At 39.5% G+C, this 17,243-nt stretch overlaps 1 protein-coding gene across 1 annotated transcript in view; it reads right to left on the reverse strand.

The window, feature by feature from the left end:
• The window catches only part of UST (uronyl 2-sulfotransferase), a 155,594-nt gene that overhangs the window by 136,972 nt on the left and 1,379 nt on the right, over positions 1-17,243 (reverse strand). The gene's annotated exons all lie outside the window — the stretch shown is intronic.

Here is a 17,243-nt window from a genome sequence, read left to right on the forward strand (position 1 = left end):
TATTAAGTAGACCAATTTTTAATTTGCAGAACAACTTCAGAAGAAGTTCTTCATCCTATTGCTTACGCTCCTGCCTTCCCAAGAAAAGGTAGAATAGAAAAGCAAGCACAGTGGGTAAGGGAAAGCTCATTGTGAGTGCATCATAAAGTTGCCATCCCAAAGTACTAAGAAACTACTCTTACCCATAGGTTACTTGAGGAAAATTTCCTATCATTTGCAGAAGTTTGTATAGTTCCACAGGGCAACCAAGCACAGCCTTGTAAAAATGGCATACAAGTAAGTCTACAATATAAAGCAGGATTTAATATTCACGTTACAGTATCAATGTTTATCTTTATTCCCAACTCTCTTTATTGCCCCTGTTTATTTTTAGAGCAGAGAATCATCAGCTTTAAATGGCTGCTGGGCAGAGGGGCAGCAGCATGGTTCCCCCTCCTTCTCAAGAAGATCCTCTTGACCTGGCTTGTGCTGGCAGACTGGGTGCTACCACCCACTAACTGTGGGTTTCCTTTTAAAGGAAAGTTACACAGGCCCCTCATCTGAGAATTGCTACCCTCTTGTTTAATCTACTAGACTAAAATTTTACTAGACAGGTACCCTTCTGCTAAGGTCACAAGACATCTTTCAAGTATTCAATCCCTTTTATTTTCCTTTGTTTCCTGTATTTGGGCTGTTAATTTTTTTTTTTTAGAATTCCTTCATCTCTTATCCAGTGGTGATTCAACAGCAAACTCCATGTTAAAGGGTAAGAAGTTGGTTAGCTGGTTTGTCCTTTTTCTGCTACACAGTTTTTTCAGAGGTTCTGGCAGTCAGTTGACAACCCAGTGGGGAGAGGCACAGAAAGTAGAGAGCTAGGTCTTTACCTTTTAAAAGTATTTGGTATATGTTTACATGGAGACTACCACAAGTAAGACTTGTATAATCTATTTAGATACTTGAGGAAAAGAAAGGGGGGCAAAATTAAGAAAAATCAATTAAGTACAATTATATACCTCAGTTCTATGTCTTAAATTATTCAATTGAATTCTTTGTCAACTTGCTTCATCACTGCCTCCATTGAAGTTCTGCAAAGATATCAGAGCCTGCCCTGATAGTTTCAGTCTTGACTCTTTAAAGATTTCCTTTAAAACTTCCTCAGAATCAATTTTCCAGTTGACAAGATCTAGTTAACACACACAGTTACAGGGGGACTGTAGGAAAAGGAACGTATTCAAATTGCTCTTCCTTCACTCCAGCAAACAGAAGTGCTGCAAAAACCAAGAAAATTTCCTTTAGATAGGAATGCTCACCAGTGCCAAATATGAATGTCATTTGAGCGAAGGAAAAAATCTCACTATATTGCTGCTTATCTTAGTAAATAAATTAACACAATAGCTCTCAATTAACATGAAATTTTAAGCTCAGTTTGCTCTATTTTTTTAAAAGTTAAGCTCTAATTGAAAAAATTTCTTTGTTTTCTTTTGTCTCCTTAAGCTTCAGGACTTCCATCCTTGGCACAAGCATCTGAATTAGATCCAACTTGCCAGAGGTATCAATTTCATTGAAACAAATCTGCTTCAACATTTTTCACTTGAAAGAATTAGACCATGCCTTTGCAAGATAAAATCACATTGCAGTAAGAGGGAAAAAAAGCCCCAACAAACAAGCAGGCTAGATTCTATCTTTCACTAGGAGACTAAGGCATCATATCTTTTGAAGTTAATGCATCCTAGAGGCACAATGGATTTACTGTACTACTTCCCTGTTCTAAGGAACTGCTCTCCTACTGATCCAAGAGGGAAAACATACCACAAAGGGGAAAAAAGCAATTGTGCTAAAAGTGGTAAATGATAACCAGCACTGCTAAGGAGCATTCCCTTCCCAGCACTACCATATGCATTCTCTCTAGGACTAGCTATCCATCCTTTTTCTCCCTCACACTCAGATATCATCCAAGACCCTTTTTGGAAAAAACTTATTTCTGCAGAACACATACAGAAGCTAATAAAACACTGTTTCTAAATGTTTTCAGCTACAGTATGTTAGAAGCACGCATTATCCTGATTCCTAGGCTCAAGTCCAACAGGATATTTAATTGTGCATAAAGCAAACTCATGTTTTTATACCAAAGTCACTATTTATTTTTCTCCTCAGCCACTCGCGGTATCCTTCCTTGAGAATGACATGACACAAGACAACAGACAGATTTCACACAGGCACTAAAACAAACCTATACAAAGGACACCATGATCAAGAAAAGTTTGCAGCAGTATATTCCATCTTCTAGCTTACTACTTAGGAAGTAAGATTCGTAGTGTCTGAAGTTATACAGTTAGCAGCCAAGTAGTTTATCTTTCCTTTTGCAACATGAAACTTCTGTTCTTGCATGTTAATTAACCAGTTCCTAGAAAATAATTTTCCAGAGTCCTGGAAAAAAATTCAAGTCTTACAAGTGATTCATAAATGTGACATGCAATTTTGACATATCAATCTCCTTCACACTGAGACGGATACTAGGTCCCAACCTCTGTTCCTAGAACTGCCACTATCAGCAACATGTCTATGATGTCAATCACATTTTTCCACACTTTACACTAGAGCTGACTTTTCATTTAAGCTCTGCACTACCTCCACACTAAAACACATGCAGGAAAAATTTTACTATTCACGAAACAAATCTAGCATGCCTTCCTCCTAAGAACAAAAATACGGCACTACAGACTGATCTCCAAATAAAGCAAACAGAAGATAGAGTTACATAAATAAAATAATATTATATAATGAAATGCAAATTCTAAGAAATTTCAATATATGCCAGTATAATAACCCTACTTTGGTCACACACTATTATTTCTAGTAAAAGAAAATAAATATCAGGCTCTACTGAGCCGTAACTCTTAGTAGGATCCTAACTTCTGTGTCACAGACTAAAGTTGGTAAGAGTAACATAAGAACCATCAATGCAAACTCTAACTTTCATGGCCAACTACAAACTTTCCCAATTCTAAACTATTTTCCTTCACAGGATTTTTAAGGCAGTAAAGCAATTCTTTTTCTTTCTCAGAGAAACTGCAATGCATGCAAGAGAACACAAAAGAACATTGCACAAATTAGTACTTTCTTTAAACTGTTTTTTGTGCTTTTTTAATAAGTGGAGTTTGAACACATTAGGGCTACCATCACTTTGTTCTAAGTGTCCATAAACACAGAGAAGGAAGGAAGGTGAAAGAATGCTTACTATTCTCCTCTTCCTTGTTCTTGCCTCCCACCTCCTTTCCCAGCTGAGCATTCGCCAGGCCATAGCTATGAAGCGCACAGCAAACTTGGCCCTATGCAATAGGGCCAAATGCAACATACAGGTTTGCAGTAAGAAATCCCGCTGCTCGTGTGGCATCAGGAACTAAAGGTCCCCCATTCTGCAATCCATGAACCCTTCACTGGCCACTAAAGCAAGTAAAAGATTCATTGAAAATAGAATTCTGAGATGCCTCACCAGACCCAGCTCAGTCTGAGGAGTGCAAACAGGCTAGAACAGAAGTCAAGAATGGATATTTGGAGAAAGTATAAACCATACTTATGATGTTATTTATAGAGCATGAGTAAGGAAATATTTTTAACCAGGGCCTTATTACATATTATATTTAGCTGAATAGCTAAACCTGGCATTTTTATCTCAGACTTAGCTATATATTTAATGAGTGTGGGTTTCTTATCTTCTTTGATGTTGACCATATTCACAAAGGAATTGCCTGAGACCACCACATTTATTTCTCACAACAAATGGATTTCAAGCTTGGATGTGGATCCAGAGTCGTCTGTATGAAAATTTTCTGTTTTCAGGCTTTGAGAGCCAAAACAATCATGTTGCAAGAGCATCAGCCATTCAACTGATCTGCCTTCAGTTTCATAATCATTTTGTGCTCGTGGCATGGTGATGATTCTGTTTGAGTGCAAGAACAGGTTCTCTTGTCATTCTTCTCATACAATGAAAGCATTACCCCCAAACAAAGTAAAAATGTGGAAGTAAAGTTTCAGTTAAAAATAACCAGAGAGCTTAACAGATGGATAAAATTTGCCTGAGCAAATCAACTCCCTTGAATTATGAGCTCCTTTGTATTAAAAATATTTTTGTCTTGAGACTAAGTAAGTTAAGGAAACATTTCTGAAGCTGACTATACAGCTTTTAAGCTATGATGGCTATATAAAGCAGCTGTTTTAACATCTACTCATGCCACAAATACAACTTTTCCCACTCACAGTAGAGGCTTTAGTGAGCAAATTCCACAAACGTGTTGAAGACAGCTGCAGAAAGGAGCAAGAATTACTTTTCAATAGGAATAGGTTCCTTAATATGCTGCTTAGCATTTGTCTGCTCCCCCAGTACTATTCCTGTCTCTCACAAGCTCATTTTAAGCAGAATATATTAAAAGGTATGCCTTTCTAGCTTAAATCAGGAAAGCTTTGCCCAGCAACCTCTGCTTCTCTCACCCCACTTTTTCTTTTCCCAGCTATCACTCCCTCCCACATGCTTCCCTGTCATTTTGAGAGTCTCAAGCCCAATACACAGTTCTGCAGTAGCAGGCTTCCCTAGTGAGGGAAAGAGGGTGAGAAAAGACTCTAAAAAGCTGCTCCTCAAAGACAGGAAAACACGAGTTTCTATGCCTGGGCTGGATGGAGGATCGGCTGGGGAAAAGCTGCACACAGTTTCGTAGACCTGTCTTCACACTTCCCTGAACTACACCTTGTGCCTCAGAAGTCCCCTCAGAAAAACAGCTTCATTACTTTTCAGGAACACTGTGCAGATAAAAAGCTCACATACTGAACAAACTCAAACCACCCCAGCCAGGAGAGGCTGGCAAGTGCTGAAGTAAGGGCAATTAGAAGAGTTTCCATGCTGCTGAGCATCAGTTGTGTTGGATATGGTGCACAGGTTTCTGGGAAAATCCCTGCCCTTCTAAGAGTGCAGAGAATCAAAACCCTGTTTTTCATACTGCTATTAATCAGGCAAAAGACACCAAAGGCACATCACCTCTCTGTGCCCTTTAAATGAATTAAAAGTGTTAATAATTATCTTCCTCTTTGACATGCTAGATGAAAACTGAGGCCTGAGGATAAAAAAACAGAGTTGTACTCTCCAGTCAGTAGTGATTGAGTGAAGAGGAAGCAAGGATACTGAGCAGCTTCTTTTACAGATGATGGAAACATTTCTTTGTTTAGGACACTTGAGCAGAAATTTCAGGCTTATCCTTTTTTTCTTTTTTGTAAATAATAAGTTTATCATTGATATAATAGCTCCAAACAAACAAGCTTAACTATGCAGCAGGGTAGTACAAAGTAATTCAGCATAAAGGCACAGCTCTTATCTTGGGGACAATTGGATCCACGCCTCCCTTCCCACTTCCAAACTTTGCAACCCTAACATCTTTCTGAAGCTCAAGTCCTTCTTGCACTAAGTGTGAGTAGCACATACACCACCACTACAGCCACAGCACATTTAGAAAGGCAAAAAAGTGCATCAGCCCACTAGGACCCTCACCAGGTACCTTACCATTGGATCCTCCACTGGTGCTATACATTCTCTCACTGGCCTGACATGCAGCATCCTTGAGCCAGCGGAGCAAAGAGGGGAGTGGCAGTATCACAACCACCTAAATGAACTTATTGCACACAGCTAACTGAACACCTCAGCACAGTAATAATAAAATCCAGTTACTGCCAGCCTCAGCTGTTTTTGAGCTGGGGTCAGAAGGTGAAAGGTACTATATGCTATTTAAAAGTCTTTCAGCTTCTAAAATTCATAATCAAAGAGTTGCAGAGGAAAAAGAACTGAAGCTGTCAGCTGTTTCCATGTAACATAGTGCAAAAACAGACAACTGCTGAGCTATAAAAAATCAAAGAGCTTTGCCAAAATTTGCTTCATTGATTAGATGAGACAAGTATCAGATTCAAAACTAGACAGGGGAAAATACAACAGGCCTAATGAAGTAAGGCTGTTCATCAGAAGATTAAGTAACTCATGCTGAATTTCACTGACTCCCCAGAAAAATATTATTGAATGGATGATATTAAGTGATAATTTTGCTCATTAACAGTGAGGCAAGGTAGAGAGCTCAGTTTTATTTCAGCTTTCATTTAATCACACTTCTGAAAATCTCTACTTCACAAAAACAATCCTCCCCCCACAAAATGCCCCAAAACAATGCTCCCTCACAGAAAACCCCCACAAAACCTCAGATAAACAGTTGGTAGGGTTTAGACTCTGCTATTTTGTTATTCACCCTAATTTACTTATTGTGCTATCTCCCAACAGGCAACACAAAAGAAATCTGCACATTTGTATGGGGAGTTCTGCTAGGAAAAGAACAATCAGCTGCAGACATGAAAGGAACTGAGAAGTCAGCAATTTCACAGCCTTTGCCTTACAATATCTGCTTCAACATTTCAGATCATATCTAAACTGGTGTCGTGCACCATTTCCATGGAACTGCAAGAGTTAGGGAGAAACAAACATGGCACCAAATCCACCCATCAAGCAGGGATAGATATCCCCATGGTGATATTTTTCCAGTGTCCTACATAGTCATTATTTCATGCATCCTAAGCACTCAGCTTCCAGTGACCCACCGACATGAAGTGATGACCTTTCTATTTAAAAATCTTGCTAGTGTAACTTCCCAGCTCCTCTCTCCCCTCCCCATCCTTCTCCCCTTTCCCTCTGGAAGCCTACCACTTGTCATCAACGAGTGTTTCTGAGAATAAGTACCACGACAACTCAGATCCTTCCCACCGAACTTCAAGCATTTATCTGTGCTTAAGTCAGGGGTTCTGCCATCACAGACACATAAGAAGCCCAAGTTAGTCTTTGGAGATACCACTGTCTCCCTGCTGATTTCAGAGGGAACCTCTGAAACAAGGAGCAAAGGTCTTACAAGACAAGCCATGCACAGTTTAAATCTTGTGTAACTTTTTCTATTCAAGATACCTGTCTGTCCCCTGCTCCCCCTATAGTTCTCTCCTATTTCACTACTCTTCCAGGCACTGTATTACCCAATCTGAATGCAATTTCTACCTGTAATCTCATCAAACTTGTACAGAGGAGGTCTACCAACATTGCCCCTCCAAGATCCTTCTGTGTATTTCACAGTACCTCAGTAGCCTTTTTCCTTACCTTTAAAAATGCAAAAGCACGGGCTGCTTATGGGACACTTCTTCTCAGATCCCATTTTTTTCTGATTTTCAATACAGATTCAGGGGGCTCTTTAGATGTAGGCCAGCAAAAGAGGCAAGAGTATTTGCTTTATGATGCAAGCCACAGAAGAAAGAAAACCTGGTTGAAGGAAATAGAACCACCAGCAATTCATGATTGGGAAATCACCATCTGCTAAACATGGTTTGGTGTTATAGAGGAACAGAATAACAAAAGGACTGGGAAACTACCTGCAAATATAAGGAGAGCAGAAAGAAAAAGAGGTTCTTAGAAGGTAGTAAGAGAACAAAAAATAAGGCTGAACAAAAAGACAGCATTAAGTACAGCCAATATTGATATAATTTGCTCCTAACTGCCATGAGACAAACAGAAGTATAAACATCAATCAATTACTCTAAATATTCACAAAATTACTGCACCTTCTGAAATCCAACACAAAACTTGTGTATTGTGAGATAATTCTCAAGGTCTTTCTGAAACAATGTCATAAGGCTTCCCATGCCCCAATCCCTTCAGGACTCGTGCCCTGACACAAGACAAGAACCTGCCATGAAGGAAAAGCGTAAAACTTCATAACCTGGATAGAATAAAAAAAACCCCAAAACATTCAGACAAACAATGGAAGATCTAATCTGCACAAGAATTCCCAAAACTTAGGGTATTTTACAAGGTAAAAAGACACATAACTGGAATCTGGATTTCAAAAGCAAGCTTTAAAATCTGGGCTAAAACACCATGTAAAGATCTTTGGAGGAAACTTTGATTTTCTCAAAGAAATCTCCCATTACATTCAAAGGCCATGAAATGACACAAGCCTCACAATAGTCTCCAGCAGTAATTAAGCAAAGCTAAGAAACATTCACTTATTGTAACTTTGTTGTATGTATTTCAGAAGCATCTATTACTAAACTATGAGAAGAGTTGTAAGGAGCAAGTCCCCTCCCAGAAATACAGGACATTCCACAGCAATGGAAAAAAAAAGAAAAAGGAAAAAAAAAAAGTGGAAATAATAAAACAAATCTCCTTAACTAACAACTGTTAATCCAGGCACCAGCATCTCATCTCCCAGAATTGTCACTTGCTAGCAGTTAGTAACCCTGTAAGAGTACAATGTTATGCTGGCATCCTCTCTTTGGGGCTGCTGCATTAAACTGAACCATCCACTTGATCAGCAGAGGTTTTTAAAATAAACACTCTCAGGGGTGCTGAAACATACTATTTACTTATGGCAGAGATGTACTGCTTCTTCACTCAAATAGGCACAGGCACTATGAACTCCATCCCAGTCTCCTGATGAATTCTACTCCAAATCATTAAGTATGATAAGTAGCAAGCCTTGGCAAGCTTCCAAATGTCTATTTCTAAAGCATTAGTACTCAAAAACCGTAACACAAACCTTATCACTGTGCTTCCATGCTTACAAACAAAGCCAAACATCCATTTTCAACACAACAGGGTCTGCTTCCCTCAGTGCAGCTCTAAAGAGCAAGAGAGTAAAATAAATCTCAGTCAAATAATTGCTCTCCACTTCCTATCCATCCCTCCAGTCTCCAAACATCCTCTAACCCAGATTCTAAAACAAAGAAAAACAAATGCCTCATTATATAAACACAAGTTATATTTGAAAATCTACTTGCCTGCTCACCAATAAGGATGAGGAAACATTTCTTGGTGGAAAAAAAAAAGTAAAAAATCATGTCATCACTTTCCACAGCTTTCACTTGAAAATAGAAAAAACAACCACACAAAAAAACCCCAAAACATAAGCTAAACCTTGAGGAGCTACTGCTGTACCAGTTAGACTAGGTCTTGCAGGCAAGCACCTCTGCTGCCCAGGGAAAGGCAGTGGCAGCTGATCCCAGCTCGGTGTTCCCTTCTAAGTTAATATCAACAGGCTACAGACAACTGACATCTCCAAAAAGGGATGATCCTACTTGTATCGTGTCTATAATCAACTGTAATGGCCTGGAAATGGCTCTCTCCCCTCACTGATGAGACAGGAAAAGCAGACAAATAGCTGAGAGGGCCATAAATCTTATAGCAAGATTCAAAGAACTTAATTCTTGCCAATTTCAAAAGGAATCTTGTCTTCCCTGCCTCCATGGTATGAATGAGCAGCACCTAGACCCTTGAAAGCCCTAGCTCCAAAACTTACAGGTCAAAAAAAACCCCAAAAACACAGCTTAGAAGGGGATAGGATTACCTCCCCCTTCCCCCCCCCAGTTCTTCAGGAGAGAGAATCCAAATAGAAACATTCTCAAAAGTTATTTGCCTCATACAACAATGCAGTAGCTGATTTCTGTACTGTTTTCTGTAGCTGTTTTGTACACACTTGCATGAGCCCTCAGAGTGGCTACTGACCCCTTTGGCTGTACCAGAGGAAACAGAGGGCTTTCTTTCACACCACTGCTATTTAAAACAGAACTCACAGCAGGCCAAGCAGCAGGTGCAAAGTCACAGTTTCAAAAAAAGCCCTACAACAGACTCGTTTGTCCAGTCCAAGGTGAAAACAAACTCTTGCATCTTACCTGAAAACCTGTCTTTGCAAAGAGGGACCACTATGAAAACAAAACATCCAGCTCTTCTTGAACAGGTTACAGAAGCCAGAAACTAACGATGTGCAAATACTTGCACATGAAACTAAGAAAACAACCCAGAAAGTCTCAAAATGCATGTCCAAAAACATGTGGTGATTATCATACAAAATACATTCAAGCAATTTCAGTAATCCCAGATTTTTTGCTGGACACAAAAGACAGCACTTTTTATTAACATACTAATTTAAATGATGGGAGAGAAAAGACAAATTGCCATCTGGAAATGAGGTAAAAAAGTGGTAAAAAAAGGACACCTGCTCAACCATTTTACAGAATGTTCCCACCAAAAAAATCATGCAAAATCAAATTCCCTCTGTTATACCTTCATAATATGTTCTACAAATTTTGCTAAAAGAGCCCTGTGCTTAAAAATAACAAATGAAGAACTTTCACTTACCGTCACCAGTGATTTTTACACGCGCTACTGATTTCAAAACAGTTTTGATCAGGAATCAGTGCAGTAGAGCTAGCACAGATGTTAATCAATCTCAGACTTTTCATTAAGGGGAAGGGGAGGAAAAATTAGACAGCCTTTATTTTCCCCACAGAGCATGAATTGTTGTAGCTTCTGTAGGAGTTACTTTTGCTACAGAGTCTCTCTCCCTTGAATGTTTATCAGTCTTTGTAAAATCCCAACAAAAGCAACCTTCCTTCTCCCTAATTTTGTATGAAAATATGAGAATCACTGCAACAAACACTTTTTTTCCTCATAACAATCAATTCCTTTTGGCTGACTACTCTCCAGTAGAGAACAAAGTGCTTGCCACTCAGGATGAACAAGGCTTCAAGAAACTGCAATTTCACAAATCAAGTCTAAGCAGCACCATGGGAAACAAGAAATAAATGATTTGGTAACTTCTGTGGACATAAAGTCTTCCAGATGAGGACACATCTGAAAATTGAAGCCCTTTGATGACACTCTGGAAACTAAGTATAATAACTCCTGAATTAAAACTGAGTAGAGACTGTGATAGCCAACAGTGGTGACACCCTTGAAAGTAAAGCAGCTGGACCACTGACTATGTCTCAGTCTACACAGAAGCTCCTTTTCAACACTCTTTGCCTTATCTCTTTGACACAGCCAAAACCTGTCCACAACAAAAGGGTTTATCAAAAGCATCTTTTTCCTCTCAGTATTTCTGTGGCTATGACCACCACAATATCTCAGACTATTCTATCACACGTTAATCTTCAAAATGTCATTTGAACAAAAGGGGGTTAGAGAGAATTAATACACGATTTGTTCAATGTCACATGAAGTCTCTCAGGGCAGGGAACTGAAGCTTCTCTCATCTCCTCAGGCATCCCATTTATTTATTTATTCATCCTAGGTGAAACATCCCATTTAACCAACAGACTTGTTCTCTCACAGGTGTACATACCACATTGCCATATAACCTGAAATTAGACCAAATAAATTAATTTTTTAAAAAGCTGTAGTAATATTCCCTCTCATTAGGGACTTAATTAATCCTTTAAATCCCTTGTCAAATGACCGTGGACGATATGAAAAAGAAACATGTACACAGACACCTAAAAGCAATTCCTGATCCCCAGACTGGAGTCTGATTTTGAAAGTAGAAAATACATTTCTGAATAAATGCAATTCGATTTTCCAAATATATTAAGAATATCATCACAACACATTCACACAAGCATTTTTTGCTATGACTTCACTGTACAGAGTGTTTTAGCCAGCCAGCACAATGTAGTCCAGAGACCACTTAATCTTTTTGAAAGGAAAAGGCTTGAATTTTATGACCTTGGTCATAAAACTAGGTGCTTTCTGGTTATCCACAGAGTATTTCCTGACATCACCTTGTGTTAGGCAAAGCTTTGTTAATCTTCCCATCAGACAAGCTGTGAGTGATGAGCAGTCTTTTAACAAAAGCTACTTGGAGATGAGGCTCCTCTTTTGTTTTCCAAAGAAGCTCATTTAAAACTCAAGAGCTTAGTAACCTAAATGGAAGTCCAAACACATTTTATCTAAAAGATAATATGTATGGCTTTCACAACAGCAAAATGAGGAAGTTCAAAGAGGACAGAAAAGCTAATTAAGAAAGATATAGCTACAGACTCGTGATTTAGGTTCAGACCATCTCTTTTCAAGGCTTTTAGGAAGCATCTTCTAAACTGACCTTTCAGTTCCCTACAATGTTAATGTATTTTGAAGTGTAATTAATTCCACTTGTATTGTAACAAAACAATCATCTGAGAAGTCAGACCAAAATCAAAATGCTTTATAGAGTACAGAAGAGCTCTGTATTTTGAGAACAATAAGAAAAAATATTTATCAATAAGAACATAACCCAGGCTTTTTTAAAAGCTTAGGCATCTCAGAAATGGGTATTGCATCACCACAGCTAGTCTCACCTACAGACCTGACTGTGTGTTTCGAGTGTGTTTCTCCTACTCACACACCTAAATGGCCTTCAAAACTCCAAGGGATTCCTGATCCATGCGTGTGCACAAAACTGGATCAGACAACCCTTTTTGGCCATGTAAAGGCAGCATGCTGTCTACATGAAAAAACAAAGTATGGTCGTTGCTTCTAGTTTTTAGAAAAGCTTGCCCTGAAGAATTCTGCACTTTATATTAAGTCTATATGTAAATGCAGTATTACCAGAATAAAAACCCCAACCAATCCCTCCCAAAAAACCCTAAAAACCCTACTGTTGTCCCTCCCTTCTACAGCTGATAAAAAAATTGCATACAAAACACTGACATTTACTTCAACTGTTTTATTTGGATAGTTGGGTTTTCTTTTTTTGTCACTCTCTTAATAGGTTAACAGGAAAAAGTCAGATGGGTCAGGGGAAAAAGAAAACCAAACCAACAAAAAAATCCAACCGCAACACCCTACCAAAATAAAGCCAATTCATACTACCTTGATTTAAATAAAACGTTCCACTTGCTGTTTAGTTTTAAATATTTTGAAGGTCTTTGTAACAACCTCCCCAAATACTCAGATTTCTTTCTGCTTCTCTTATGGTTATATTCCTTGATGTGCCCAAAATAAACACAACCGTTGCTCTGACAACTTTAAAGCTACCAAGCACATCTTGGCCAAAATACCTGAGAACTTCCAGTGTCATGAAGAGGGAGAGCAATATAGTAATTGTTTGAGGAACACAAGTGGGCACTTAAGGCTCTTATCTTGAGTCTAGGAAACCACAGGACAGACAACTTTCACATGCAATCAAACCAGTGTGCTTGTACAGGTTCCTGGCAAGTAAAACAGGGGCAATGTTTTAATTGACACGAACAAGTTTGCACAGCAAATGCTGATGATACAAAGGTTTTATGTTTTTATGGGCCATTAGAGGGTTGCTGCCAGCCCTTGGAAATTATCACTTCTGTAATTTGAAGCATGTATATATCACAAGTCAAAGCAGGGAAAAATAAAGCAATGAAAAAACACTGCAGTTGTAAGGGGAATGGAGTCCCTAGTGCATTCCCCAAAAGCCACTGGGCTAAGATTTACAATTTGTGTCTTACTCATCTAAGGGAAGACTCTTCTCACTTCCTTTCACTGCTGGAGTTGGTTTTCCATTAGTGAGCCAGGATTACCTTGGCAGAATCAACAAGCAAGACCTCATTTGTCCAAATCCCAATACTGCAGTTCATTACTGGAAAGCCTGGCAGTTTCTAAAGCTTCCTGGTTTTTTGGAGCTTATAGATGGTACAGGACTGGTATGAGCCCCAATACAGCAAATTTAAGCCTACTGGCAACAGAGGTACTTGTAAGTATCTTCCACAGGTTCTTCAGAAATAACCCACATATATCCATGACCTCCCTTTCATGCTGAAAAACAGGGCTCCATATCCCTCCCAATGGGATGACTACAGTGTGAAACTTGAGCCAAGTCACTCACTGCGAGCCACATCCAGAAGAGACAGCAGAAACCATCAGCTTTCCACAGACCTTCTGTACCCTGAATTAGTGTGAGCTTGAAGTCAGGACAGGATAAATAACAAAACACAGCCTCATAGCTACTACTCTATCTGCTCTCATTTGATTGGGATGACTCCGGTACAAAAGAGAAGAGACGGCAATATGAAGTGGAAATACTGAATACAGCTATTGTCTACCCTACAAACTGCCATAATGTTTTCCAAGATTCTCTCCAATCAGTATGGCAATGGAACAAAAAGAGGCATATATGGACAAGACACCAGAGAAGCTGGTCTGGGAGAGAAAAAAAAATAAATTCCTAATAGTCTGAATATTCTGAAAACACATTCATATTCCTCACCTCCAAAGGAAAGTTAATAGAACTAGCAAATGTTCACACTTCATTCCTTTGAAAATAAATGTATACCTCCTCCACAACATATCATGCAGGCCTAATAAAAAAATGAAAATTTTTCAAACCAAGTGTTTTCACACTGTCTTGATTTTCTTTTATGCACACACCTGCCTGATGCACGTGTGCTTTCTGTCCAGAACACTACTGAAGTTTTGTGTTGTTGCTCAAGAACCTCCTTTCAGGTTCTGAGGTTAAAAAAAATCCTAGCAGTCCCCCCACAATAACATAACTAAGCATGAACAATGCACTGAAACTTGCAAATGCAAACAAAAACTCTCAAGTCAGACAAGATGACCCTTCCCACACTATGGAGGGCACAAAATAGAGAAATCAATATTCCCTTTAGGCTGCTCCTTGGTTTCTGTAGATTGAAATACAATGAGGGCAACTGCAAAATTCTCACATTGCAAACACGCTTTACAAACTAACTGCTCATTTTTGTTTGGAGATGTAAATTTTAACACCATAAATTATGGGTTGGAAGGACTACAAGGAAAGAATTGCTTGTACACTGAATCTGTGGCTTCGGGGGGGGAAGTTTGTTGTTTTGTTTCTTCGGGTTTTTTTTAATGTCATGAAACTTCCAGCTGTTGTATAAACCACACATTTACATGTATGGCTTTGGTAGTTAGCAGGACAGGATGCCTGATACCTATTACTCCAAGCAGCTCTGTTAGCTCCCTGGAAGACAATAAGCCTTCTAGTTACAAAAAAAAATGTTACTAATTGGAATGTTTTCCCAGCAGGATACCTCAAGGAGTATGCATGACTCTGAAAAATTAAAAAATAAAATATTCAGCTAAGTCACCTACATGGATCAACTTTGCCAACCCAAAAGAAACTGCAGACCAAGGAAGTATAAAGTAACTTCACAAAGTTGCACACAAGCAGACACCTTAGCACCTAAAGCATATCCTACTCGTCTGTGGAGACAGCAGCACCACTTGCTTAGTGGGTACCAGGACTCCAGCCTGCCATGAGGACTTTGCTTCCCTCTCAGCCACTAGTCTGGTGCAGGATGCTAGCCAAGTCTGCATCTTCTTAACATCCCAGGTCACTCAGGCACATAAAGGAAATTCCTACATTAATTAATATAACAAGTGCAGAAGTTCAGGAGCAGAGATTAATAGATCTGGCTGCTTTCTCCTGTGAGAATCCTACACTTCAAAAGAACCCCAAAACATTTTCAATAAGACTGCACTCCATCCCCAGAGGCTCACCACGTTCAGGCACACACAACAAAGGCTTTTCTGCACTTGCTGAGCACCTCACAAAAATTAGCATGACCCATTCTCCAAGATGCAGTGGTTTCCAAGCCTTTCATCTGCAGGCCTCAGAAGATTTTCCAGCAGACATGCAACTACTGGCTAGAGTGGTTAGGGTAGTAGATCCTAGCTTTATTTCCCCCATCCCTCAAAGCAGTCAAAAGGCCACAAAGTATGAAGCTGATTAACCCTGCATTTCTTGCAGTCTATTTTCACCCAAGCTAAGCAACATCCCTGAAGAAGACAAAAATTTTTAAAATGACCAAAATTTTCCTCTGAAACCCAGAGATTGTGTTTAATCCCACTAAAATACCAATCAAATCAAACAAAATCTTCTACTAGCATGAGCTGTGCCTCTTTAGTCCACAAAAGAGAAGATGACTGAGAGGAGATCTCATTAATGCATATAAATACCTCAAAGGTGCCAAGAGGATGGTGCCAGACTCTTTTCCATGGTGCCCTGGAAGGACACCACTGACAGGACGAGGAGCAATGGCAGTAAACTAAAGCACAAGAAGTGGCAGAGCACAGGAACAGGCTGCACACAAACAGTGTGGAGTCTCCTTGTCTGGAGACTCAAAACCCACTCAGACACGTTCCTGTGTTGATCTGCTCTAGGTGACCTGCCTTGGGATGGGGGGTAGACTAGATGATCTCCAGAGATGCCTTCCAACCCTAGCAATTCTGTGATTCTATGGCAGAAAATTTGTCAGTTTCCTCTTCAGCAGAGGAATTTCTTTCTAATTGTAATATTAAAGGAAAAAAAAAAGTCATTAAAACTCGAGACAAAATTGCTGTTGTTCATGAAGTAATATCCAAAGCATTTCTTCTTCTCCTGCTTTCACTTGAATTTTCACTGACTTTTTACATCACAAACACAGAATAACATTATCTGGAAGTGACTTGGTTCTCCTGGTCCTATTTATTTCCCCAACAAAACAGGGACAAATTGACTTGGGCTGCTCAGAGGCTTGTCCAGCTGAGTCTGAATATCTGCAAGGACATCCCAACCTCCCTGGGTTGACTCTCCCAACATCTGACTCCCCCACTGAAATTTTTTTCCTGGTATCTCATTGGAATTTCCCTTGTTGCAACTTGTGTTTGCTGTCTCTTTTCTTACTGCCTCTCCATTCTCTCTCACTAGTTAACTGAAGATGTGCAATAGTTTTCCCATAAGGAAAAGCAACACACACACACGGCTGTATTCTCAAAATGTTCATAAAATACAGACACATAGAAAAGGATCTGCAGCTTATTCTTCTGAAATACATGAACTGTGTTTTTGTTTGTAACCTAACATTGTCTCTTACTGCTTGTACTTGTACCACCAAAGAGTTACCTTTGCAGGCAAGTGAAGCAAAGCAGCTAATGCAGTAAAAACCCACACCATGAATTATTCTGTGGTAATCCTCCTATACTGAGAAACAATTGGTTTTTGTTCCGTATTTCGTATCATAGAATCACAGAATGGAACTTTAAGGTCTTTAAGGTCTCTTCCAATCTAAGCCAATCTCCCCGCAATGGGCAGGGAACACCTTCCATTAGACCCGGTTGATCAGAACCCCATCTTGCCTGGCCTTGAACAACAATACCAAGGATAGGGCATCCACAGCTTCTCTGGGCAGCCTGTTCTGGTACCCCACCACTCTCATGGTGAAGAATTTCTTCCTAACAGCTAAAAGACATCTGCCCTCTTTCAGTTTAAAGTCATTCCCCCTTGTCCTACCACAACCTGAATTAGTCCTGCCAGTCTCAGACACTTACTCGACCCCACGATAAACTCTTTTTCACACAAGTTCTCTGCCGAGCAGAGAAGCAACACTTGGCGATGTGGACACTGGCTACAAAATAAAAACACGTGAAAACTTGTGGTCAGCATGAGGAT

Source organism: Parus major, chromosome 3 (assembly GCF_001522545.3).
Source record: "Parus major isolate Abel chromosome 3, Parus_major1.1, whole genome shotgun sequence".
Taxonomy (NCBI): domain Eukaryota; kingdom Metazoa; phylum Chordata; class Aves; order Passeriformes; family Paridae; genus Parus; species Parus major.